This window comes from Saimiri boliviensis, chromosome 6 (assembly GCF_048565385.1).
Source record: "Saimiri boliviensis isolate mSaiBol1 chromosome 6, mSaiBol1.pri, whole genome shotgun sequence".
NCBI lineage: Eukaryota > Metazoa > Chordata > Mammalia > Primates > Cebidae > Saimiri > Saimiri boliviensis.
Genome location: NC_133454.1, coordinates 104,604,488 through 104,630,094, shown reverse-complemented (window position 1 = coordinate 104,630,094; position 25,607 = coordinate 104,604,488). Strand labels below are relative to the sequence as shown.

Here is a 25,607-nt window from a genome sequence, read left to right as displayed (position 1 = left end):
GGAGATCATCTCAAGTATCGATGTGTGCTCTGAAGGGGATAAACTAGAGTACTAGAGTGACTAGAAAAAAGAAGTGAAATGCTTTACATAGGGTCATCAAGGAGGATTTTCCATAGAAGATAATTTTTAAACGGAGACTTAAGTGATAAAAAGAGGCATCTACGCAAACAGAAGAAGAATGTTCCAAACAGAAGAAATAGTCAGTACAGGGGCCCTGAATCAAGAAGAAGCATGGCAAGTTAGAGGGGGAATGCAAGCCCCTATGGTTGAAGGCAACAGGTGGGGAGGCTGACAAGATGAAATCTAAGCAGCAGAGCAAGGTCATGGCAAGGAGTCGGTCACAGTGGGAAGTCACCACTGCCATGATCAAACCTGCTGACATTGTATCGCCCAATTCATTTCTTAGAGGGCCTTTTGCACCGGTGGAAGCAATGGAAGACACTCCATGGCATACAATCCCTTTCTGCACCTTAAGACAGGATTGAATGGGAAACATTCCAAATAAAAACTGAGTTCCAGGCCGGGCATGGTGGCTCACACGTGTAATCCCAGCACTTTGGGAGGCCGAGGCAGGTGGATCACCTGAGGTCAGGAGTTCAGGTCTGACCAAAATGGTGAAATTACATCTCTACTAAAAATACAAAAAAAATTAACGGGGCGTGATGGCAGGAGTCTGCAGTCTCAGCTACTTGGGAGGCCGAGACAGCAGAATCACTTGAACCTAGGAGGCAGGGGTTGCAGTGAGCTGAGATTGTGCCACTGCACTCCAGCCTTGGTGACAGAGTGAGACTCTATGTCAAAAAAAGAAAAATCCCAGAGTTATTCAAAAAAAGAGTTTTTCATCTTTCTTGGTGATTGTAGATGCCTTTCAGAGAGCTGCCCAGACCATGCCCCCTTTTCCAGGAACCATCATACACCTCAGACTCCGCAAAATGGAGCAGCGGATTGTCCTAGACCTGTATCAGGTGACTGGTCCTAGGACTTGGCACCTGACACATGAGCAGATGAGACGTGCCAATCAGAAGTGTCCTTTGGAATTCAAACTAAGGGGCCCACATGGCATAGAAGATAACTGGTCTCCTAGCTTCATCCTCCCCCAGCAGCAGCTGGCTTCACGTGATCTCGGTTTCCTCGCAACACTCAGTCTCAGCATCACTCTGTGCACTGCGGTCATCAGGACTGGCCCCCCTATGCCCTGCCGCCTTGTTTCTGCCCATCAGTCCAAAGATCAACGTCCAGGGTTCTCTTAGTCATCCCAGACTGTCATCACCACGTTCTCTTTTCCATCCCCATTTGTGACCTGTCTTCCAGCCCTTCCTTGTTCCTAATCCTTTCGTGTGCTCTGAAACCCACAGTCCTTCACCAGCAAAATCCCCTACACTTCACTTCTTTTCTGAACATTCCCTTTGCCTTTATGCCCTAACTCAGTGGTTCTCGAGCATTTTTATCTCGAGACTCTCTTTAAAATAATTGGGGATCCCCAGAGCTTTGATTTGTGTGGGTAATATCTATCAATACTCCCTGTATTTGAAATTAAAAATTAAAATTAATGTATTTGGTTTAAAATAATAATAAAACCATCACATATTTTATGGAAATTAACTATATTTTCCAAAACAAAAAAAGTACTGAGAAGAATGGTATTGTTTTACATTTCTGAAAATCTCTTTAATGCCTGGCTTAATAGAAGACAGTTGAATTCTTCTACCGACTTCTGCATTCAATCTGTTGTTGCATTATCACACATCATGCAGACTCTGGAAAATTCCACTCTAGACTTATGAGAGAATGAGGGTAATAAGGTGAATAATATCTTAGTTTTCTATGAAAATAGTTTCGAGCTGTGGATCTCTGCCAGGTCTTGGAGACTCCCTAAGGGTCCCTGAACCACACTTCGAGAATCACTGCTCAGAGTAAACTCTGCTCTTCCGCTGAGGCCCCGAAAATCCTCTCAAATGATGGTAGTTTCTCTCCCACACTCATGGCATAACTGGACTTGGAGGCAGAGTCATTGTTTTCCTTGGTTTCTGTGCCACTTCCAGACCACAATCCCTCCCTAAAAATCCCCATCCAGCCATTAGACAATTCACCCGCTATCCCCTGCCCCTGGAGCGGCCATTACAGATTCCTGGGATATTTCCCTCTTGCCTTGAAACTTTCAGACCTGGTTTATGGTCATTCTCCTAGATGTTGCTCTTGTCATAATTCTCCGCGATTTCAGTATCCATAGAAATAATTGTTCCAATATCCCAGAAGCTCAGATCCTTGACCTCTGTCCTCGTGACCTACCCCTCTACAGTAGCCACTTACTGTCACTGTCAGCCTTGACGTTGTCATTTCCTATTTACACCCACTCCCATTCTCTAACCACCACCTCTCAACTTTCAGGGTCATTCCCTCTGGTACCTGGCTTCCAAAATCTTCAAGTCCCTTGAGTTATACTATCTTAACCCATGGCTGCTTGTCCTCAAGTTCTCCCTTCCCTCCTCACCCAGGTTAGATTCCCTTATTATATTATCTTCCTCACATATCCCCTGGACTCACTTACCCCTTTGTTTACCTCATACACTTCATTGTATTTGCTTTGAGAGGGAGAGAACAGCACAGAGAGAGAGAGAGAAAGAGAGAGAAAGAGAGAGAGAGACAGAGTTCTCTGATCCCAGCTCCCATGAAGCCTGGCTTGGGTTTGTTTATATGAGAGGCCCGTTTTATCTGAGATAGTGGGGTCCAGGGTCCAGGTAAAGTAGTCCTTTGAAACCCAAATGTCTTGACCAGAACAGTCAGTCATCCCTTCTAGTATGAGACAAACCTTAGAGTCAATCAATGTTTCCTTGTGGGGAAAAGGCTGAGATTTGGACTGAGACCTGGCAGTACCATTTAAGGACAGTTCCATCTGAAGGCAGTGAGAGCCTCAGTTGCAGACACTACCTGTTTCTCAGGGACTCTGTGAGGCCTAAATGAGGTTTATGAGACCTATGTGAAATCCTTGGCATAATGCTTGGTACACTGTAATACGTTTTTCAGTAACAAAAGAAAAATAATTAGATACCGTATTTAAAATAAAAGATCTTTGTGTGTTATTGACCAACCATTAGGTTTGTTTTCCAGCATAAATAATCTCAATTCTTTTATGGCAAAGCCTGGTAGTTTATTCTATTTCCAACTTGATGAACATATGTTTTAGCCTTTATTTATATTCTGATGTGTGTTACTGCATGCTGTTGAATATAAATGGGACCTCAATAAGTGGTATGGAATACAGAAACACAGTGATAATCTTAAAAATAAAGCATGACAGGCTGGGTACAGTGGCTCACGCCTGTAATCCCAGCACTTTGGGAGGCAGAGGCAGGCAGATCACCTGAGGTCAAGATTTCAAGACCAGCCTGACCAACATGGAGAAAACCTGTCTCTACTAAAAATACAAAAATTAGCTGGACGTGGTGGCACATGCCTGTAATCCCAGCTACTCAGGAGGCTGAGGCAGGAGAATTGCTTAAATTGAATCCAGGAGGTGGAGGTTGCAGTAAGCTGAGATTGTGTCATTGCACTCCAGCCTGGGCAACAAGAAAGAAACTCCATCTCAAAAAAAAAAGTAAAGCATGACATTTACCCCCTTCCCACTTCAGAAACAGATAAATCAAGGTAATGAACATAGCCACATGAATATAACATAAATAATGACATAAGACAGTAGTCTGCATTGGATATATAGAAAGGCGAATGGAATAAGCAAAAATTTGTGTATGTTTATTCATTCCTGTCTGTGGGAGAAGGGAGGAGAAGGGAAAGAAGGGAGGGGAAAGGAAGGGGAGAAAGAAGGAGAAAGGAGTTTTTGTTTTTGTTTTTGTTTTGAGTCGGAGTCTTGCTCTGTCACCAGGCTGGAATGCAGTGGCACAATCTCAGCTCACTGCAGCTTCACTTCCCTGATTCAAGCGATTCTCCTGCCTCAGCCTCCAGAGAAGCTGGGACTACAGACACCCACCTCCACGCCCAGCTAATTGTATTCTTAGTAGTGACAGGGTTTCACCATGTTAGCCAGGATGGTCTCAATCTCTTGACCTCATGATCCGCCTGCCTCGGCCTCCCAAAGTGCTGGGATTACAGGTATGAGCCCCAGCCAGGAGAGAAAAGTTCTAAACTCTACTGTGAAAGAATTCTGTCCAGGATAGTTTATCTAGGCTATTCAAGACACCTGATCAAAAATTTCCTAAAGCAATCTCGGCCCCGTTCCTCAGAGTCAAAGCCCACTGTACAATCCCCTAACCACTAATTTAGTGTCCTAGGTACCATAATACACTCACAAGGTACATCCCATACAAAGTAAGCTTTGGGGGATTAACTCATGCTACTAGATTCCCCAGAAAGTGATGTATAAGCTAAAATACTAATTAATCAGTAATTTGGTTTCTAGGACTTTCTGCCTAGAATCACATTTATAAATTATCTCTTTAGGCAAAAGAGATGTCATTAATAGGAAATTTATTTGTTTTCCACTTTAATCTAAATCTCCCTTGGCAAGATAGAATTTGCATTATACTCTAAGCATGGCACATGCCTCCCTTGTCCTCCCTACTTATTCTTTCTCTCTGTCTCTCCCATGCATACGCAAACACAAATATGGAATTGATAAAAACAAAAAATTATAACTGACAATATCAATTACAAAAATATATTAATTGCAGATGTACAATCTGCTGACACTGTGTGAGGTACTTTGCAAGCAGTGGCTCATTTACTCCCCAGACAACACTAGGAAAGAGATGCCATTATTATCCCCATTTTTTTTTTTTTTTTTGAGACAGAGTCTTACTCTGTCACCCAAGCTGGAGTGCAATGGCGTGGTCTCAGCTCACTGCAACCTCTGCCTCCTGAGTTCAAGCAATTCTTCCACCTTAGCGTCTTGAGTAGCTGAGACTACAGGGATACCACCTGACTAATTTTTGTATTTTTAGTAGAGATGGGGTTTCACTATGTTGACCAGGCTGGTCTTGAACTTCTGCTCTCAGATGATCCGCCCACCTTGACCTCTCAAAGTGCTGGGATCATAGGTGTGAGCCACTGTGCCCGGCCTCTTATCACCAGATGAAGACGTTGAGATTAAAAGAAACAGCTTAGTCATTTCCCAAGGTCCCACAGCTTGTCAGAGGCAGAAATAACTACAAATTTTACAGTTTTATTTCCCATTGTAAGTCATCTTGACCTCTCAATTTAGGAAGAGGAAGTTGCAAAACTGTTTGCGGAAGATAAATATTCTCATCCAAACCACTCACTGCAGGGAGGTTTCTGCTGGATGTAAGAAATCACAATTCTGCGGGAGCAGAAAGTGAACAGTGCAAAGATGCCCTGTCCCCCAGCAGCACCTGTACCTCGCAGTGCATGAATGTCTCACTCAGTCAAGGTGAGCCATGCCGGCCAAGCAGATGGCTGCCCTTCACAAATAACTGTTCTTTCTCCAGCATTAACTGGGGGGCAGGTCTAGTCTGACAGTAACACAGACCGGCCCATCACTCAACATCTGCTTCACTTCTCCTCCTAAATATTATACTTGTGTTACCAGAGGTTTGGTGTTTCAGCCTGGCTTTCATTGATGAAGTCTGGCTTAGCTCTCCTAGATGGGCATTTCTCAAACTGTTCCCCAAGAAGGGGAAGGTGTAATATCATGAAGTGTTGCTAGTGTTGCTGGAGAAACATTCCTTAGTCTAATAACTTTTAAAAATACTGCATGCAATATTGTAAAATGCCTTCATATATTAAGAACTTGGAGGTGGTCTTTAGAAAAAAAATTCAATAATATCATTTAATTTCATGGAATACTATTAACAGCTTAAGGGAATAAGATTCTGCAGGACATAACTGGGAAATGCAGTCCTAGATGAAAGAATTCCCTGTCAGTCAAACTTGCTTTGAAAGGGCCTGAGACTGTATAAGATGAGGGGAAACCTTAATTGAGTCTACTCAGTAGACTCTGCTTTCAGCTTTTTAATTTCTTGGATGACTGGTCTGCTGATAGTCTCCCAAATTTACAGAGGGGAAAAAAAAAGCCCTTCTTCAGTTTCCATTGCAGAAAGAAACACAGCAAATAACCTTGAACAATCATTCCCCCTGTCCTGCCTAAGTGCTTCATCATAAGAACCGGCTACCTCCTTCACGGAAGGGATGATGAGACCTAACAGATATGACCTAAGGACATTTGCTAGGAAATCAGCATGACCAGCCATTATGTATTGAGTGCACATTAAGTGCCAGGTCCAGACTAAGCCCCCACGAGACGGTAACTTGTACAGCCTGCCTGTGATGCCTGGATCATCTAGAACTTCACACAGTGCCTCCTCCACTGAGCAGCCACTCAGTAAATATTACTTAGAGGAAAGGAGGGAGAAAGGAAACAAATTAACATTTAGAGATGTCAAATTGCCCAACATCACACCTCTAGCAAGCAGGAGAATCAGGACTCAAACACAGGAGTGCTGAGCTCTTTCATACCTGGACAAACTGCTAAGCTTTCCGCTCACTAACACATTGCCAGCCTCTAGGAGCTGGCTTGAGGCTCTGGCCACACTTGCTCAGGATGTTAGCTTTGGGCAGCTTATATCTTGCATGATCAAAACCCGCTGTTTTTATATTGCACTTTTGTTGAGTTTGTAATAATGCAATAGGCAAAATTTATTGAGCACTTACTAAGCACCAGGCACTACTCTAAGAACTTTACAAAGCTCATCCTCCATGACCATCCTAAGAAATAAGTGCAATTATAACCTCCCTTACACTGAGCAGTAGAGAGGTGAGGTGACTTAACCTCTAATTAAGTGGTAGAGTTAGGATTTAAACTGGCAATTTGATCCCCAAATCTCTTCATTTAACCTCTTTACTAAATTCATTTCTTCTATCTAATGACAGACCTCATGAGAGAAGGCGGCAGGCACAAAGGCAAGTACCATCCACAGTTGGATAACTAAATATGTGTATTAATTTAACCCCCAAAAATGTTTACTATGCATAGCTCTCAGCACATCACAAGTATCAGCTCATTAATTTCCCTAAAATACAAAACAACACTATGAGGACAGTGCAATTATTATTATTTCCATTTCACAGATGAGGAAACTGAAGCACAGAGTGTTAAATAACTTGTCCAATGTCACACAGCCAATGGCAGAGCTGAAATTCAAACTAGGGCATTCTACCCCCACGACTCTGTGGGTTTAACCACCACAGAGTGCAGCCTGACAAGAACATGCAGGTGCCTTATTTAAAAGTGAAATGCCCTCCCAAGACCAATGGCTAAAAATGGTCTCTAAGAGGAAGGCAGAGCCATCTGTAGACCTGGAAGTTAAACAGGGCCACAGAGCTTGAATGACTTAATCACTGTTCAATTTAGATTTCCTGGCTGAAAGGGTTCCTGTTCATCCTACTGGAAATTAATAGCCAATTGTTTTTTGTTTTTGTTTTTGTTTTTTTTTTTTTTTGCATTCTTGCGGGAGGGTTAGACCATTTTCCTCTGGCCCAGCTGTTTCTGGAAGAGTAAGTTTTTGGCCTGTGTCAGACAGGTACGGAAAGACTGGTAGGGAAAGGGGACCAGATCCGCTTGTCAAGTGAGCTTGGCAGAGATCTGTCAACGCCTGCGTGTTCTGCTTGTCTAGGAGCTGGGGCCCTTCCTCCTCTCCTTGCAGGAAACCTGCCCGGGAGTTGATTCCTCTTTCATAGGCAGGTCAGGAGGAAGGGGCAAAGAAAAGACAAGAGTCAGGTCATTTGTTATCAGAAGGGGCAAAAGAGCTTCTAAGGAAGCGGTGAGGAGCGTAACGGCAGCATCGGCAGAAAAGGCACTGAGCTATTAACAGTGAATTCTGCTTAGTGCAGTCCATCTGTCCCCAGCTCATCTGGAAAGAAAGACATGAGCTCCCAGAGGTCAGGGAGTGATATCTGCCCTCACGCTTCAGAAGCACTCCCGGAATATATTTTAAATAACTTGTAGTGTGAATGTAAGTTGACAGCACCACAAAGAATTGGGCTTCACTTTTCTCCTGGCCCATAAATATTTGCCTCCCTTTTCTGTCTTCTGGTATCATGCAAAGAATGGTGTGTGACGTCTTGACCACAGCCTCATTCCCGGCCACTCTTTCCCTCTCACCTAACCCTCCACCTAGCAACATTGAGATGCCTGTGGTTTGGGAAAGGCAGTAGTTACTGCATATAGGTCGAGGGTACAGAGAGAAACCAGGCTCAGGCCTGGTCCAGTGACATAGCCATGTGAACCTGGGTGCATGATTTACAATCTCTGGGCTTGGAGCACCTCATCTTTTTCTCCTGCTTTGAAATGCCCCTTTCCCCCTGCAGGAGCCAGGTCAAAGGGCTGCCCTGCTCTTGCCTCCTAGGCAGGCTACCGAGCACTTAGCACACAACACCCCCCAGCCCCTACCCCATGCAGCAGGTGCCTCCTCTTGTTACAGTGATCAGTTTACCTGTCTGTCACCACTCACAAATTATAAAATCAGTGACAGCACGTTATTTATCTTTGAATCCCCAATAGCTAAGCAACGGCTGGGATATAACAGAGAATCCGTAAGACCTTTTGTGGAAGGAAAGAAGAAAAGTGGAAATGAAGAAGGAAAGATGGGTAGAGAGAAAAAGGGAGGCCAGACATAATTGATGACCCTTTCAAACAGCAGGCAGGGTGTGAGAAGTGCTGGAAAAACATTCTTTCCCCAATATGTCCATTACACTTGCCCAGTGTCTAAAACCTCCTTTTTTGGAGATTTGTTCCTGGGATAAAGATACCGTTTCCAGTTCTCCATGTCACTTCCCCCTCACCCCCACTATCGCACCCCTCCCCCACCCCACAAGCCTGATGTCAATAGCTAAGCACCTTAGCCTTCACTTGCAAGACGGATTTTTTAAAAGACAAGTGGGGGAAAGGCACGTCAGCACTTTGGTGCTAAAAATGGACAAAAGGGGCCCCAAAAAGGGAAGGGAGGGATCCATTTCAGTGAGTCAGAGTCATAAGAATGAGCATGCGATTCCCATACCCACCCTGCCCTGCCCCCCATCGGAGCATTCTCCCTTGCCTACATCACTGGAGCAAGATCTCTTTTCAGAGCTGGTGGCTGATTCACCTGTGGAAGGCAGGAATCTCTGGTGACTGCCTGCTGCTTCTGTCCATGCTGACAAACAGAATGTCTTTTTTCTTTTTTTTTTTTTTTTTTTTTTTGCCTTTTTTGTACTCATTCATTATTACTTCAGCCCCGTGACTTTGAACTTGGTAGAGGAAAAGACTCTACTAGCATCCCCCAAACTGAAAGGGCGGTCAGAGGTCACTTTATCCAGTTCTGCCTCATGCTGGAATTGTCTGTAGCACCTCTCCCAAACCCCTCGAGGGAAGAGAGGCTAGAGATGTCTTTTTAACAGCCATTCCATTTTAGAAAACTCCAAGGGCTAGATATAACCTAGAAGCTACTGCTCTAAAACTTACACAAAGGAGAAAAGTAAAAACAAGTGATTTGTGTTAGGTCACACTTAGGAAAATTCTGCGGAAGTCCAAGGGTAATGAAAAAGGTTGTCTCTCTGCCTCATTTTTTTCAGTAGGCATTGATTTACCCACATAAGTGAACAAGTAGAAACAAACACACTGTAGTCTGATCACACTCCCACAATGATTTCTTTCCTCTAGTAGAAAGAAACAGTAAATACCTGGAGATCATTAACTCTCGAACTTTTTGAACTCAGTACCCCTTTAAAGTCTTAGAAACTATTTTGAGCCTTAAAGTCTTTTGTTTTTATGAGTTCTATCTGTTGGTACTTAACATATTAGAAATTAAAGCTGAGAAAATCCTTGGTTAGTTATTATTCGATTTAAAAATATTTTTAAAAGCCATTACAAATTAATGTAAATAACATATGTTAATATTTGCTATGCATAGCTCTCAGCACATCACATGTATCAACTCGTTAATTCTCCTAAAACACGTAAAAACACTACAAGGCCAATGCAATTATTATTATTTCCATTTCACAGTGAAGAAAGTGAAGCTATATTTTATGAAAATAGCTATATTTTCCAAAACTATGTGCAGCAAGAAAAGTGGCTTGGTTTTTCCTTTCTGCAAATCTCTTGAATGCCTGGCTTAAGAGATCTGGATTCTCATAAGTGCTCTGCACTCAATCTGTTGCAATACCAATGCCATGCCCCCTCTGGAAAACTCCACTGTATAATTGTGTGAAGATGAGAATGGAAAAGGCAAATAAAATATTCATCTTATTATTGTTGTTAAAATAGTTTTGAGCTCATGGACCTCCTAAAAGAATCTCAAGCAACTAAGATCAGTCACCTGTGTGGGGACCAGTGCAAAGTGAAAATACTGTTTCTTGTCCAAAAGTTATAAAGAATTTCAAGACAGCCACAGCAGAATATTGAACTGAGCTCCAAGCATGGGGCCCTGTGTGACTTCACAGTTCCTGCAGGCAACTTCAGGCGTCTCTGACCACATAATGAGAACTGCTGCTGTAGAGTTATACATGCTGCTTGAATCAAATGAGTGGCTTAAGACAATTAAGGTACACCAGGGTGATATCACGTTAGAAGTGTGTGCATGTATGTATGTTTGAGCTGCTGGATCACCAGGTATAAATGTTCTTGAGTAATAGCATAAATCTAACAAGATAAAAACACAACTTATACAGATTTTCCCCCCGGGTTTATATCACAAAACCCTCTTCTCTTATTCAGCCGATTAGTCCACACTGACCCTAGGTATACACACACACACACACACACACACACACACAAACACACACACAAAAGCATGTATGCATGAACACATACATACCCCTTGAGCTGATGGGTTGCATGCACGTGGGTGTGTTACATGTGTGATAGATTGCACATACCCCTTTGTGTTCCAAATGGCTGCACACCATATAGTCAGATATTTGTCATGGTTTCCTGTTTGGGTTTTTATTGGGTTGCAGGCTTTGATCAGCAAAACTGATATCTACAGTCCCCATTTTCCTGTTTGGTACCTTACACATAGTAGGCATTCTAAGCATTTGCTGAGTTGTGTTTTATAACTCCAGTGGTTAGAGAACATTATGTTTATTAAATGCTGTTAGCAACTGATAGTTGGCACATAGCTACCCTGCTTGATCCTCCTGCCTGAGAACTCGACACTTAGGGAGGTCACCATCCCACTAATAATAGGTAGACCTGTGCAAAGAAGAAAGAACAGTATGTCATTGTCATTCCACTAGAAACAAGGTGGAAATATTTCATGGTTCTCCTGAGATTCATGCCTGAATCTAGCTAATAAAGAACATACGCTTTCTGGGGTGTGTGCGTGTGTGTGTGTGTGTGTCAGAGTCTTACTCTTTTGCCCAGGCGCGAGTGCAGTGGCATGATCTCAGCTCACTGCAACCTCTGCCTCCCAGGCTCAAGCAATTCTTTTGTCTCAGACTTCCTAGTAGCTGGGACTACAGGCGTGCACCACCATGCCCAGCTAATTTTTGTATTTTTAGTAGAGATAGGGTTTTACCATGTTGGCCCTCAAACTCCTGACCTCAGGTTATCCACCCACCTCAGTCTACCAAAGTGCAGGATTACAGGACTACAGGTGTGAGCCACCACACTCAGTCAGGCTTCTTAATTATTTAAAACAATGCCCTACAGATTCTGTTACAGAACAGTCTGGATTTATCCCCTCTCTGTTTCTGTTGATCCTCTCCTTTGGGACATACTGTTAGTGTCTTCATGGCATCTGCTCTGGTATCGTGTGTCTGTATCTTATCTGTAGTTTTCTATGTTTTAATGAAAGTGTTACACTAATTGCTGACATCTTTGTACCACTATTGTCAACATTTGATCGCAACCATTTATGTCTTCCTAAAGGACACCAGAATAAAATGATAATATGTTTAAAAAAATAAAAAATAAAAAACAATGCCCTAGACTCCAAGTAACAAATTAATCCATTTCAAAGAATGGCATACACATGTATAAATATAATGCAGACTCTCTTACAATTCTGGTCAAATCACCTCTCTCTGCAACATTGAAGAAAGTGACTGGCCTCTTTCCCACACTAAGACAAAAATCTTACAATAAAAGGATTAATCCTTCACCTACAATGGCAGAACATCCTTCTATTCTCATTACAAGTTAATACTGCTCCAGGTACAAAGGATCTCTGGATCTTTAGTTCAAATCTGCCATTTACAGATGAGGAAACTGAGGCTCAGAGACATGAAGTGACTTATTTGTAAAAAATCAAACACAGCTATTTAATGGCAGCACTGGGATGCAAACCCAGTTCTCCTAACATTAGATAACGAACCATCCAACCACAAAAATGTGGGCCTGCAGGTCAGTGTGGGTCCAGGATTACTAAAAATCTAATCACTGATGTACCAGGGATCGTCAATAAGTAAAAAGCAAAACATCTCCAAATTTAGCAGATGCCAAAGCCCTTAACCAATGCCCTGAGCACTATCCCCTTCCAGATCTATGAAGTATCTTTCCTTCCTCTTCAGCATCTTCATCCTCTTCCCTTTTGCCAGACCTTTTTCTTACTTCCAATGTGTATTTATCACCTTGAGATGGGGGAAAAAAACCCTCTGTATGTCTGACTACTCCTTGTAGTTGTAATTCTATTTCTTTCCTGCCAGTTACTGCCACATTCTTGGAAGTTATATACAGGCGTACCTTGGCAATATTGCAAGTTTGGTTCCAGACCATAGCAGTAAAGTGGATAATAATATCACAATAAAGTGAGTCATACAAATTTTTGTGTTCCCTGGTGCATATAAAAGTTATGTTTATACTATACTAGAGTCTATTAAGTGTGTACAACAGCATTGTGCCTAAAAAAAAACGTACACACTTTAAAAATACTTTATCGCTAAAAAATGTTGATCATCTGAGCCTTCAGTGAGTAGTTTTTTTGCTGGTGGAGGGTCTGCCCTCAATGTGGATGGCTGCTGACTAATCAGGTGGTGGGTGCTGAAGGTTAGGGTGGCTGTGGAATTCTTAAAATAAGACAACAATGAAATTAGACTCATCAATTGACTCTTCCATTCACAAAAGTCAGCTGATAGCATTTTACCGAGTGGAATTTCTTTCAAAATTGGGGTCAGTCCTCTTAAACCCTGCCACTCCTTTATCAACTAAATGCATGTAATATTCTAAATCTTTGTTGTTATTTTAACAATGCCCACAGCATCTTCATCAGGAGGAGGTTCTAGCTCAAGAAACCACTGTCTTTGCTCATCCATAAGAAGCAACTCCTCATCTCTTCAAGTTTTTATTATGAGCTTGTAGGAATTCAGTCACATCTTCAGGCTCCACTTCCAGTTCTAGCTCTCTTGCTATTTCTACCACATCTGCAATGACTTACTTCACTGAAGTCTTAACCTCTCAGAGTCACTCGTGAGGGTTGAAATCAACTTCTTCTAAACACCTGTTAATGTTGAGGTTTCAGCTTCCTCCCACGAATCACAAATGTTCTTAATGGCATTTGAAATGGTGAACCCTTTTCAGAAGGTTTTCAACTGACTTTGCTCAGATCCATCAGAGGAATCACTATCTATGGCAGCTTTGGCCTTACAATACGCATTTCTTAAATAGTAAGACTTAAAAATCAAAATTACTCCTTGATCCCTGCAGAATGGACATTGTGTTAGCAGGCATGAAAACATTAATCTCCTTATACATCTTCATCACAACTTCTGGGTGACTGGGTGCATTGTCAATGAGCAGTAATGTTTTTAAAGGCATCTTTATTTTTCTGAACAGTAGTCTCAACAGTGGGCTTAAAATACTCAGTATAACATGTTATAAACAGATGTGCTGTCATCTGAACTTCTTGTTCCCCTTACAGAGCACAAGTAGAGTATATTTAGCATAATTTCTAAGGGCCCTGGGATTTTGAAAAGGGTAAATGAGCATTGACTTCAACTTAAAGTCCCTAGCTTCACTGGCTTTTAAGAAGAGAGTCAGCCTGTCCTTTGAAGCTTTGAAAACAACCATTGACTTCTCACTAAAATGAAAGTCCCAGATAGCATCTTCTTCCAATGAAAGCTGTTTTGCCTATATTGAAAATCTGTTTAGTGTACCCACCTTCCTCAATGATCTTAGCTAGATCTTCTAGATAAACTGGTGCAGCTTTTCCATCAGCACTTGCGGCTTCACCTTGCACTTTTATGTCATGGAGATAGGTTTCTTCCCTTAAACTTCATGAACCAACCTCTTGTAGCTTCTAATTTTCTTCTGCAGCTTCCTCACCTTACTCAGCCTTCATACCATTAAAGAGAGCTAGGGCCTTGCTGTGGATTATGCTTTGGCCTAAGGGAATGTTGTGGCTGGTTTGATCATCCATCCAAACTACTAAAATTTTCTCCATATCAACAGTAAGGCTGTTTTGCTTTCTTATTATTAGTAAGTTCACTGGAGTAGCACTTTTAATTTCAAAACGTTACCTTTGCATTCAGAACCTGGCTAACTGTTTGGCCCAAGAGGCCTAGCTTTTGGCCTATCTCAGGTTTCAACATGCCTTCCTCACTAACCTTAATTATTTGTAGATTTCGATTTAAAGTGAGAGACATGTGATCTTTCCTCCCCTTGAACACTTAGAAGTCATTGTGGCATTATTAATAATCTGAGTATTATTGTGTCTCAGGAAATATGGAGGCCCCAGGAGAGGAAGAGTCAGGGGAATAGCCAGTTAATGGAGCAATCAGAACACATATAACATTTGTTGATGAAGAGTGCCATCTTATACAGGTACAGTGTATGGTGCCCCAAAACAATTACAATGGTAACAGCAAAGATCACTCATGAGAGATCACTGTAACAGATAAAAATAATAATGAAAAAGTTTGAAATATTGTGAGAATTACCAAAATGTGACACAGGGACATAAGGTGAGCACACGCTATTGGAAAAATGGGGTCAATTGACTTGGCCAGAGGGTTGCCGCAAACATTCAATCTGTAAAAAGCACAGTACCTGTAAAGTGCAGTCAAGTGAAGCACAGTAAAACAAGGTATGCCTGTAAACCTTAGAGGCCTCCTTTTTCTCACTTTCCTCAATTCCCTTAAGGTCTTACAGTCTGGCTGTAAGACCGCCCCCACCACCCCACCCAGTACCTTATAGAAACCACCCATTCGGAGGCCAATGATGTGCTTGTTGCTAAATCAAATGGCTTTTACTTGATCACAGTTCTCCTTGACATCAATGATCACGCTTCCTTACCAACGACAGCTGTCTCAATGATACAGAAGCTTTGATACTTAAAAATAGGTCAGGTGTTGGCTTGGCATGGTGGCTCACGCCCGTAATCCCAGCACTTTGGGAGGCCGAGGCAAGCAGGTCCATTGAGCACAGGAGGTCGAGACCATCCCGGGCAACATGGTGAAACCGCGACTCTACAAAAATTACAAACATTGGCTGAGCATGGTGGCATGTGCCTGTAGTCCCAACTTCTTGAAGTGCTGAGGCTGGAGGATCGCTTGAGCCTGGGAGGTCAAGGCTGCAGTGAGCTGTTCACAGCACTGCACTCCATCTTGGGCAATAAAGCGAGATACTGTCACAAAAAGAAAAAAAAATTCAGGTGTTAATAAGCTGTTTCTAAGTTCAGTAGTTAAAAGCATAGGGCTAGGAGCGGTGGCTCAGGCCTATCTGGGAGGCCAAGGTGGGCGGATCACCTGAGATCAGGAGTTCAAGACCAGCCTGGCCAACATGGCAAAACCCTGTCTCTGCTGAAAAATCAAAAAAACCCAAAAAATTAACTGGGCATAGTGGCATGCACCTGTAATCCCAGCTACTATGGAGGCTGAGGCTAGAAAATCACTTGAACCTGGAAGGCAGAGGTTGCAGTGAGCCGAGATTGTGCCACCACACTCTAGCCTGGGTGACAGAGCAAGACTCCGTCTCAAAAAAAAAAAAAAAAAGCATAGGCTCTGGGGTCAGACTACCTGGTTCAAATCTTGTTTGTACAGTTTACTAACTGGGTCTCTTAAGCAAGTTGTGCCTCAGCTTCTAAATCTGTAAAATGGACATATAATACTAACTAGTTCACAGAGTCTTGGTGAAAGTCCATGCAATATGCTTATAACTGCCACATATTGCGTTCTCAGTAAATGTGAGTTGTTGTTGATGCTATATTCGTAAATTCAAGGTGAACAAGGAGAGATTAAATTTGCAGTCTTCACTCACATATCCACCAAATAGAAGTGTTAGTTTAGGCTTTGAAGTTTATGTTTTTCTTTGCCACTGTAAAACATTCCTCTCTTGGACATCCTTCCTTAAATGGATCAATTTGTTAATCTGTTGAGGCAGATAAAACCCTAGAAATATTTCTAGAGATCTCTGCTGATGGTCTCTAGAAATACCTGAGAGGTGTGAGATCCATGCCCCAATCACCTGAGATTCACTTTAACGAGGAACAGATTCAAATGAATGAACTTAAGCTCATGGAATGCCCGTGGTTTACAACAATCATTTCCAAGCAGCATTTTCTTCAAGCTGTCCCTTTATGTTCTCCAACCTCCAGCCATATCCTGAATTTGCATAAGGCATCTGAAATTGATGCTGAGCTCTACCCACATATTCCAGATTTTTTCCAATTTAGTTTTCACTTTTCCTTCCCTCTGGCTAATAACTGTCGTGTGCCTAAGCTCAACATTTTTCACACACTGTATGATTGCCTCTTGAATCTGCACTTCATCATCATCATAGTCATAAAGGAAGACATTTCTTGAGTTCTCACTATGTGCCAAAGTCATTTCTAAGTATTCAATATGTATCATCATCCCCATCATCCAACACTTCACTTCAAAGGCACATGTAGCATTCTGCATTTTCTCACTTTCTTTTCGTTTTAAAATAAATATAGACCAGCCCTATTGCAATATATTTTCTCACTTTCAATTTTTAAAAATGACCTCTACTTTCGTTATGACCACAACACATTCCTCTCACTGCTTCTGTGCATATAGGAAATGACAGGCTTAAACTTTATGATACCTCAAAACAACCACAGATGCACCCAACAAATTATTGATAAGGGACAGCCAGATGGCCAAAACTAAAATAACTGCCCCAATGACTTATTCCAGTCTTTGGTGGCAGTTGAAGTGTCTTTGCCTGGAGCACAACTTAGTTCCTGGCGGTAAAATACTATAAACTGAAAGATGAGTAGAGAAGCGTCCATAGGTTTGCCACATTTACCAGGTCCCAGGGACTTGCTAAGGGCTTCACGTGTATTACCGTATTTTTATTTCATCTTCAAAACAGGAGGTGACCGTTGTTATGATTTCCATTCTACAAACAAGGAAACTGAGGTTGAGGAAGTCATTTGCCCAAGTCAGAGTAAGCCAGAACTGAGACACAGTTTCTGACAACAAAGTCCTTGTCTCAGCAGCCTCGTGCCTAGGTTGACTTCTGTAGCAGTGTACTCTCCTGGCTTTCTAGCCACTTCCTACTGTTGATTCTTCATCTCCTCTGTCTTCTCTCCCTTTTCCCTTTCCCCATTGGACTCTTGAAGTCCTAGGAATGGTCGCTCATTTTCACAGAGCCACTGAGCTTGATTATAAACCCTCTGGAGCAGGGATCCCCAACCTGCGGGCAGCAGACAAGTACCAGTCTGTGGCCAGTTAGGAACTGGGCCACACAGCAGGAGGTGAGTGGTGGGTAAGCAAGCATTACAAGCTGAGCTCCACCTCCTGTCGGATCAGCTGTAGCATTAAATTCTCACAGAAGTTCTAACCTTATTGTGAACTGCACATGCAAGGGATATAGGCTGCTGCTCCTTATGAGAATCTAACACCTGATGCTCCGAGGTGGTACAGTTTCATCCCAAAACCATCTCCCCGAACCCTCCGTGGAAAAACTATCTTCCACAAAACTGGTCTCTGGTGCCAAAAAGGTTGAGAACCGCTGCTCTAGAGTCCAACTCATTCATTACTGTCTCCTTAAAGACTTTGACAGTGCCTGGCAATAGTACATAAACAATATATTTTTGTTGAATGAATGAATGAGCAAATCACTTTTCTCAAGATTATTTGGAAAGTAGTAATCATTTCACTCTAAACGAATGATAGGAGCTTCACCCTTTACAGTTTTCTGGTTTTCTTTGACTCGGGTGATGCTGGAGCTCGTCAATATAAGACAATGGTTCTCGACCAGGGCAATTTTGTCCCTCTATACCTGTTCCTCTGGAGATACTTGGCAATGTGTAGAGATGTTTTTAAAGGTCACCACTGTAGATATGCAGAGAAGGAGAAGATGCCAATGGCAGCTAGTGACAAGGATGCTGCCGAACATATGATGTGCAAGACAGGGGTGCTGCTGAACATCCTACAGTGTGGGTGATGTTCACCCACAACAAAGAGTTGTGTGAGTTTGAGGTTGCAGTGGGCTATGATTGTGCCACTGCACTCCAGCCGAGTGACAGAGCAAAACTCTGTCTATAAAAAGAAGCAAATAAAACCAAATATTTTTGCACCATCCTTCTCAGTCAAGTGGGCCAAGGACTTCCTGTCACTTCCAGGACAAGGCAGAAATCTATGTGACCCAAAGGACTGTGCCTGATACGGCTGTCCACCTCTCCAGTTCATCTCACGCCATATTTCCTCTCTGTGTCTTCTCTGTCTAAAAGTCAATAGTGCTGAGGTTGAGAACACTGGTGTCAGGGTTTGTTCTTCCTAAAACTGGTATCCTGGTAGCCAAGGAGGGGTAGGGATATCTAAGCCCTACCGTTTATCTGAGTGCCAAGTACTGTAACCTAGAATTAGCCCTTCCCTATGAACTAAATAGAAGAAACAGGAAAACTGGGGATTCAGCCTGAGGATCCAGAGATCTAATTACTGGCCCTAAAGCCAGGTGCCGACATGAGTTACTGCTGTAGGCAAGTTGTTTAACCTCCCTGAGCTCAACTTTTCATCTATAAAAGGGAAAGGGGGAAGGAGTAAGGTAAGCCCTATCTAGATCTAAAACTCTCTAGTTTAAAATATAAATAGATGCGACTCAATTAAACTAAAAAGCTGCTGTACAGCAAAAGAAACAATCAGCAGAGTAAATGGACAACCGAAAGAGTGGGAGAAAATCTTCACAATCTATACATCCGACAAGGGACTAGTGTCCAGAATCTACAAGGAAGTCCAAATTAGCAAGAAAAAAAAACCCAGATCAAAAATGGGCTAAGAACATGAATAGGCAATTCTCAAAACAAGATATACAAAAGGCCAACAAACATAAAAAATGCTCAACATCACTAATGATCAGGAAAGTGCAAATCGAAACCACAATGCAATTACCACCTCACTCCAGCAACAATGGCCATAATCAAAAAATCAAAAAATAATAGCTGTTGGCAGGGATGCAGTGAAAAGGAACATTTTTACACTGCTGGTGGGAACGTAAACTAGTACAACCACTATGGAAAACAGTGTGGAGATTCCTTAAAGAACTAAAAGTAAACTATCATTTGATTTAGAAATCCCACTACTGGGTGTCTACGCGGAGGAAAATAAGTCATTATAGAAAAAAAATAATTGCACACACATGTTTATAGCAGCACAATTCACAATTGCAAAAATGTGGAACTAGTCTGAATGCCCATCAATCAATAAGCAAAGAAATTGTGTGTGTGTGTGTGTGTGTGTGTGTGTGTGTGTAATGGAATACTACTCACCCATAAAAAGGGATGAAATCATGCCATTCACAGTAACCTGGATGGAACTGGAGACTATTATTGTAAATGAAGTAACTCAGGAATGGAAAACCAAACATCATACGTTCTCACTAGTAAGGGGGAGGTAAGCTATGAGGATACAAAGGCACAAGAATGATACAGTGGACTTTGGGGACTCGGGGAAAAGGGTGGGAGGGGGTAAGAGATAAAAGACTACACATTGGGTACAGTGTACACTGCTCAGGTGATGGGTGCACCAACATCTCAAAAATCACCATTAAAGAACTTACGCATGTAACCAAACACCATCTGTTCCCCAAAGACCTATTGAAATTTAAACAAGAAAAAAGAAATAAATAAAACTCTCTAGTTTTCACAAATTCTGAAACTTGAACTTTTTTTAACCGGCCCTCTGTTTCATGGCCAATCCCAAGTCAAGTTTTATGTTTACCTTTAAGAACCTCTTGCAACTGTCCCTTTTATTCCTCACTTCCTCTTATTCTTCACTCCTGATTATTATTCACTTCTCCACCACCACCTCCTCCCCGGCACTCACATGCACACACACTCACACTCACCCCCCACACACATTCTCATATTCAGACACTCTTACACACTCACCACACACAGTCACACACTCACATTCGCACACTCCCACACACACTCACCCATCCCACACACACCCACTCGTTCATCCCCCTACCCACCCCCCACACAGACACACTCATCTACCCCCACACACACTCACACGCACACTCACTCACTCTCTTCATCCAGGCCCTCACTGCCACCACCTGGATTACAGCAAGAAACTCCTACTTGACCTCTTTTCTCCAGGGTGAAACGTTTTAACCTGGATTCCCAGCAGCCCCTCCTATGTAGCCGAAGGTATGTTTCCCTCTTCGTTGTGCTCTTCTCATCCTCCCCGGAGAGGTGCTCATGTTTCAGATTCCTTCTGCAAGCAGGCTTCTCTGGTCCGCAGAATTGCTTCTTCTTTGCTCACACTCTATGCCAGGTTCCATTTTCCTCTCGTGATTTTTCACCACCCCTTCCCTGCAGCTAGGAGAGCAATACTGGCCCTGGGTTACAGGGCTCAGCACTCGGCTAATTGGTAGGGCTTATAAATCCCAGGCTCATCTCAGCTAATAGAGCGTAGGTTTTAGGAAATAATAACAAATCCATATATCCGTGTGCTTACAAGGTGTCCAAGCATCACCTAGGCCACAGAATGGGGAAGATGTGCCTCAAACACGCTGTGAGTGGCTGGGGTAAGCTCATTGTTTCTGCCTGCCAAAGATGGGCACCACGGGATTCCTGAGAAAGAACAGAAGGCCCCTCGCCTTCCTTCCCATGAACAATCGACCAGAAGGAAGCGGGATACTTGGCCAGGACTTCGCTGCAGGAAACCTGGGTCCTACTCGGGCCTCCGGTTTCCCCTCTCTCACTGACCCTGGTTCAGTTCCAGGTGAATGATCAGCTTGTTTGGTAAACAGATGCCAGGAAGAGACAAGTACAAGCTCTTATGGATTTTTTTTTAACTTTGACTTAGTTTCTTTTAGAAACAACAATTTTTTTTTTAATCTTCAATTTCTTTTTTTGTTGTTTTTGTTTTGAGTTTCACTCTGTCACTCACACTGAAGTACAGTGGCATGATCTCAGCTCACTGCAACCTTCACTTCCTGGGTTCAATCAATTCTTGTGCCTCAGCCCCCCAAGTAGCTGGGATTACAGGCACTTGCCACCACACCTGGCTAATTTTTGTATTTTTAGTAGAGACGGGGTTTTGCCATATTGACCACACTGGTCTTGAACCCTTGGCTTCAAGTGATCCACCCACCTTGGCCTCCCAAATTGCTGAGATTACAGGTGTGAGCCACCACACCCAGCCAAAATCTTCAAGTTTTCAGTGAGGGATGCTAAATATAGTTTACATCATATGTATCCTGAACCTACTATGTGCCTGATACACTGCTTGACCCTGAGAGCATAGGAAGAAATCAGCCTCTTACTATGTGTGAGTAGTCATGAGCTAGCTAGCTGATTTCTGAACTCCATTGCTCATCAGTAAAGTGGTGACATTGGTACCTGCATTGTAGGGGTGCTGTGATGTCATTTGATATTGATTCTCTGTGAAGACATCTGGCACCATTTCTGACACATGGCAATCTGCTTGAATTTGGCATCTATTATTCATTTTAAACTAATCTCTTTTTAATAGCTATTAATATGATAATATATAAGAGAAAGACCCAACTCTCTAAGATCTTACTTACAGTTATGGTTGTGACACAGCCATGTGAGATTATTCATTTATGATGCAAAACAATACAGCATAGAATTACTAGCCAAAGAATTGGGTAAAGAATTACTTTACCCAAATGGGCAAGGCAGACAGAGGTGCCCAGAAGTTCCAGGAAGGAGATAAACACAAGGTCAGAAGACGCAGAGACTTTGGTTAGCTAGAGGAGGAGTGGGATTCAGACACACAGAAAGGTGAGGCAGGGGACTCAGGCTTTGGGCACCATGTCACCTTCAATTTGTATTCTTCATTTCTCTCTCCAGGTATATATCCACGGAGTCTTTCACATATCATCAGCCTTATTAAACAGGAACAACAGATACCATGGAGCTTGTTTTACAGATGGAAACAACTAAGGCCCAGAGAAAGCCATGCAGCCAAGCTATTACCTTGGTTTTGGCCAAGAAGACCATAGGGTAACATGTCGTGAAGTTAAGGAAACCAGCACGTCAAACACAGCTACAGGAGTAAACTAAAAGACTACTCTGGCAGCTGTTGTAGCAACAACACAATAATAAGAACCAAGCCAACAACAAACTGTTAACATGTACTGAGCACTTACTGGTTGTGCCAGACATAACGGAAAATGTTAAATGTGCATTGATTCATTTGATTCTCATAATGGCCTCACGAAATAAGTAACATTATCATAACCTTATTATATCTCTTTTACAGAGGGAAAATGGAGGCTTGGAGAGATTCAGAAACTTTTTCCAAGGTTGCAAACCTGGCTCTGTCTGCCCCAAAGCTCAGGCCCTGAACCACCATAGGAACTTTTTCTCCCACAACTCCTGAATCTTGCAGAGACCAGGTTCCGAATATTTCAGAAGAAGGCTATGTAAGGATCTCGTCCCCTCTGATATCCCTGGTGCCTGAACCATCATCTGCTCCATAATAAATGGATGTCAGTGGCTCAGAGCACAGCCTGGAGCAGAAGTTAACAGTTCCTTTCTCCTCTCTAGGATGTGAGGGCAGCTTTCATTTCTTCCATTTCTTCCCTCTCGTCTTCAGGCTCAGCAAGCTCCACTCCTCTTGACCACACTTCCACATTCTTCACCTTCCCAGTCTCTGTCTTCAGCAAGCATCTAGTTTTTCCATGCCTGGATTACAACTCAGCACCCCAAAATTAAAAGAAGGTCCTAGATATGGTTTGACGGTTGCAAAAAACACTGGGACTGTCCCCTCTATTAATCAGAAAATTGTAATTTCATAACTACCATCTCAAACTAGGTTAGGCTTCTAGCAACTGCTGGTTTCTTGAAGCTTGTGGTCAACCAAAATCCCCTTAAATCAAGTCAAAACTGTCCCATTCCATAGGCCAAGGCATTTCTATACAGCTGGGAATTCCCACTGCATAAGTATTTCATTTTAGGAACTGGAAAAAGAAATTACGAAACAGTACATGTGTTTCATTTCAAATCAGAGAAAACAGAAATGAATAAAGAAAAAACGAATAATCACCCTACTTCCAAGCCCACCCTTTTTCTCCCCAAGGTAACCAGTATGAATAGTTTGGAGACTATTCTTATAAAACACATACACAATATTCAGAGTTTCTTTTCGAAGATATCATACACTATGCAAAGTATCTGCAAATACTTTGACCAACAGACAAAATCTGATGCACTGCCTGCTTTTGTAAATAAAGTTTTATTGGAACACAGCCATACTTATTCTTTTGTGTGTTATCTATAGCTGCTTTTGCACTACTATTGCCAAGCTGAGTAGTTATAACAAAAATTGTGTGACCCACAAAGCCTACAATATTTACTATTCGGCTCTTTACAAAAAATGTTAGTCCATCCCCACCCTGTGCACTATACTAGCTTGGTTTTTCACTTAAGAAAACATTGTGGATGCCCTTTAGGTCACTGTCTATGGAGTGAATGTTCTTTTAAAAGCTACTTAGTATTTCATAATATGAATGAACCACAGTTTATTCTATGATTTCACTATTGCTAGACACTGAAATTGTTTTCAGGTTTCTGCCACTATAGACAAAGATTTAATAAACACCTATTTCTTAAATCCTTCAGAAGGCTGGGCCAGTGGCTCATGCCTGTAACGCCAGCACTTTAGGGGGCTGAGGCTGGAGGATCTCTTGAGCACAGGAGTTTGAGACCAGCCTGGGCAAGATGATAAGACCCCATCTCTACAAAAAAATTAAAAAATAAATCCTTCCAAAGAAACTGAGTATAGTGAAGAGAGCCAAGAGCTCAAGAGAAATGCAGCCCTAATCTCAAATGTGAACCATGTCACTTTGTCAATAAGCCTCTTCAAGCAGTAGTTATAGCCAGCCTCAGGTGTTGCCATGCTCCCATGAAAGAAATTATACTTTTGGGAAACAGAATATGTCTCCAAGTGAAAATCTTGTCCTGATAGACTCACTTAGACGTTTCTCAGCTTTCTGCTGAAGCATAGAGTTTTTTCCCTGAGCATCTGCTATTACCTGACCTACCCACACCTCCCTCTAAACCCCCCATTACAGCTCAAGCATTAGACTGGGTCACCCACCAATGCATCCAGGCAGGGTTTTCTGCCACTGCCAGGGCAAGAGGCACATTGGAACAGGGAAGAAGGGGTTAGACTCAGGAGAGAAGACACCTTTGGTCCTAGAGATGGAGGGAATATACATGCAAGTCATTTGTTTCTAATATTTTCAGCATCACAGACTCCTAAAAGCTATAGATAGACCTTGTCACCACAAAAAGTATGTCTGTTTTGTTTGTTTGTTTGTTTGTTTGCGTGAGTTCTTCATAAACTCAGGGCAAGCACAGATTTCCTGAAGATGCTATCCATGGGGCACAATCTCTGGGTTAACAACCCCAGCTCCAGGAACACTGCAATCACGTTCCCTGTGGCAGCTTACCCACCCCTTGTCAGGAGTTTAAGACGCAGCATATTTATCTGTGATTCATTAACACTTTCCTTCCTCCCATCATCGACCCTGTGCCTGCCATTCCAAAGGGCTTCCTCAGGCTGGCAGTCACGTGCCCCCTTCTTCCTCTGCCTATCCTGTTTGGGAAGATAAACGGACTTCCCAGCCCTCAACCCACCTCTCACGATGCACAGAACACGACCATCAGTCCCACAGACCATCGATGTTCTTCCTGCCACTGCTCTCACCCTGACCTGCCTTCCTAGCCTCCAGTCAAGCTCACACTGGAAAGACCCTTTTCTCTCTAGCCCTTTGCCATCTGGAAAAGTCTTCCGGAACATTCCTGAAAGCTGTAAATCTTTGTGAACTAGCTTTTCCTTTCTGGCCCCTGCTTGAGAATGTAAAGACTTTGTTGTTGCTACATTTTAACAGATCAAGCTTGGCAAAAACACTTCAAAAATGCCAAATTCACTGGTCAAGGAGAAGCTCCATGGGTATTTGTGCTGCCCCTTACTGGTCAGAAAAGTAGCGCTAAATAAACCTGATGGCTGGTCAATTCATTCTTGATCAGAATGCTCATGGTTTTCATTTATCTTGATTTTTTAAAATCTCAGTCTTGAGAAGTAACGCTTGCTTTTTGTTATTTACAAAAGCAGAGTACACTTTAGCGTATTCTAATGCTTCATCATGTCCATTAAACTGTTCTTGCCCTTTGACTCGGTAATACCCTTTCCAGAAATCTGCCCTGATG

General features: G+C 42.5%; 1 long non-coding RNA gene across 1 annotated transcript in view; it reads right to left on the bottom strand.

Moving 5' to 3' along the window:
- Window positions 1–8,850: 8,850 nt before the first annotated feature.
- Window positions 8,851–25,607, bottom strand: part of LOC141584880 (uncharacterized) — a 65,852-nt gene continuing 49,095 nt past the window's right edge. The window contains exon 4 of the long non-coding RNA XR_012518151.1: window positions 8,851–15,569. This is a non-coding gene — a long non-coding RNA (uncharacterized LOC141584880). The remainder of the gene's footprint in view (window positions 15,570–25,607) is intronic.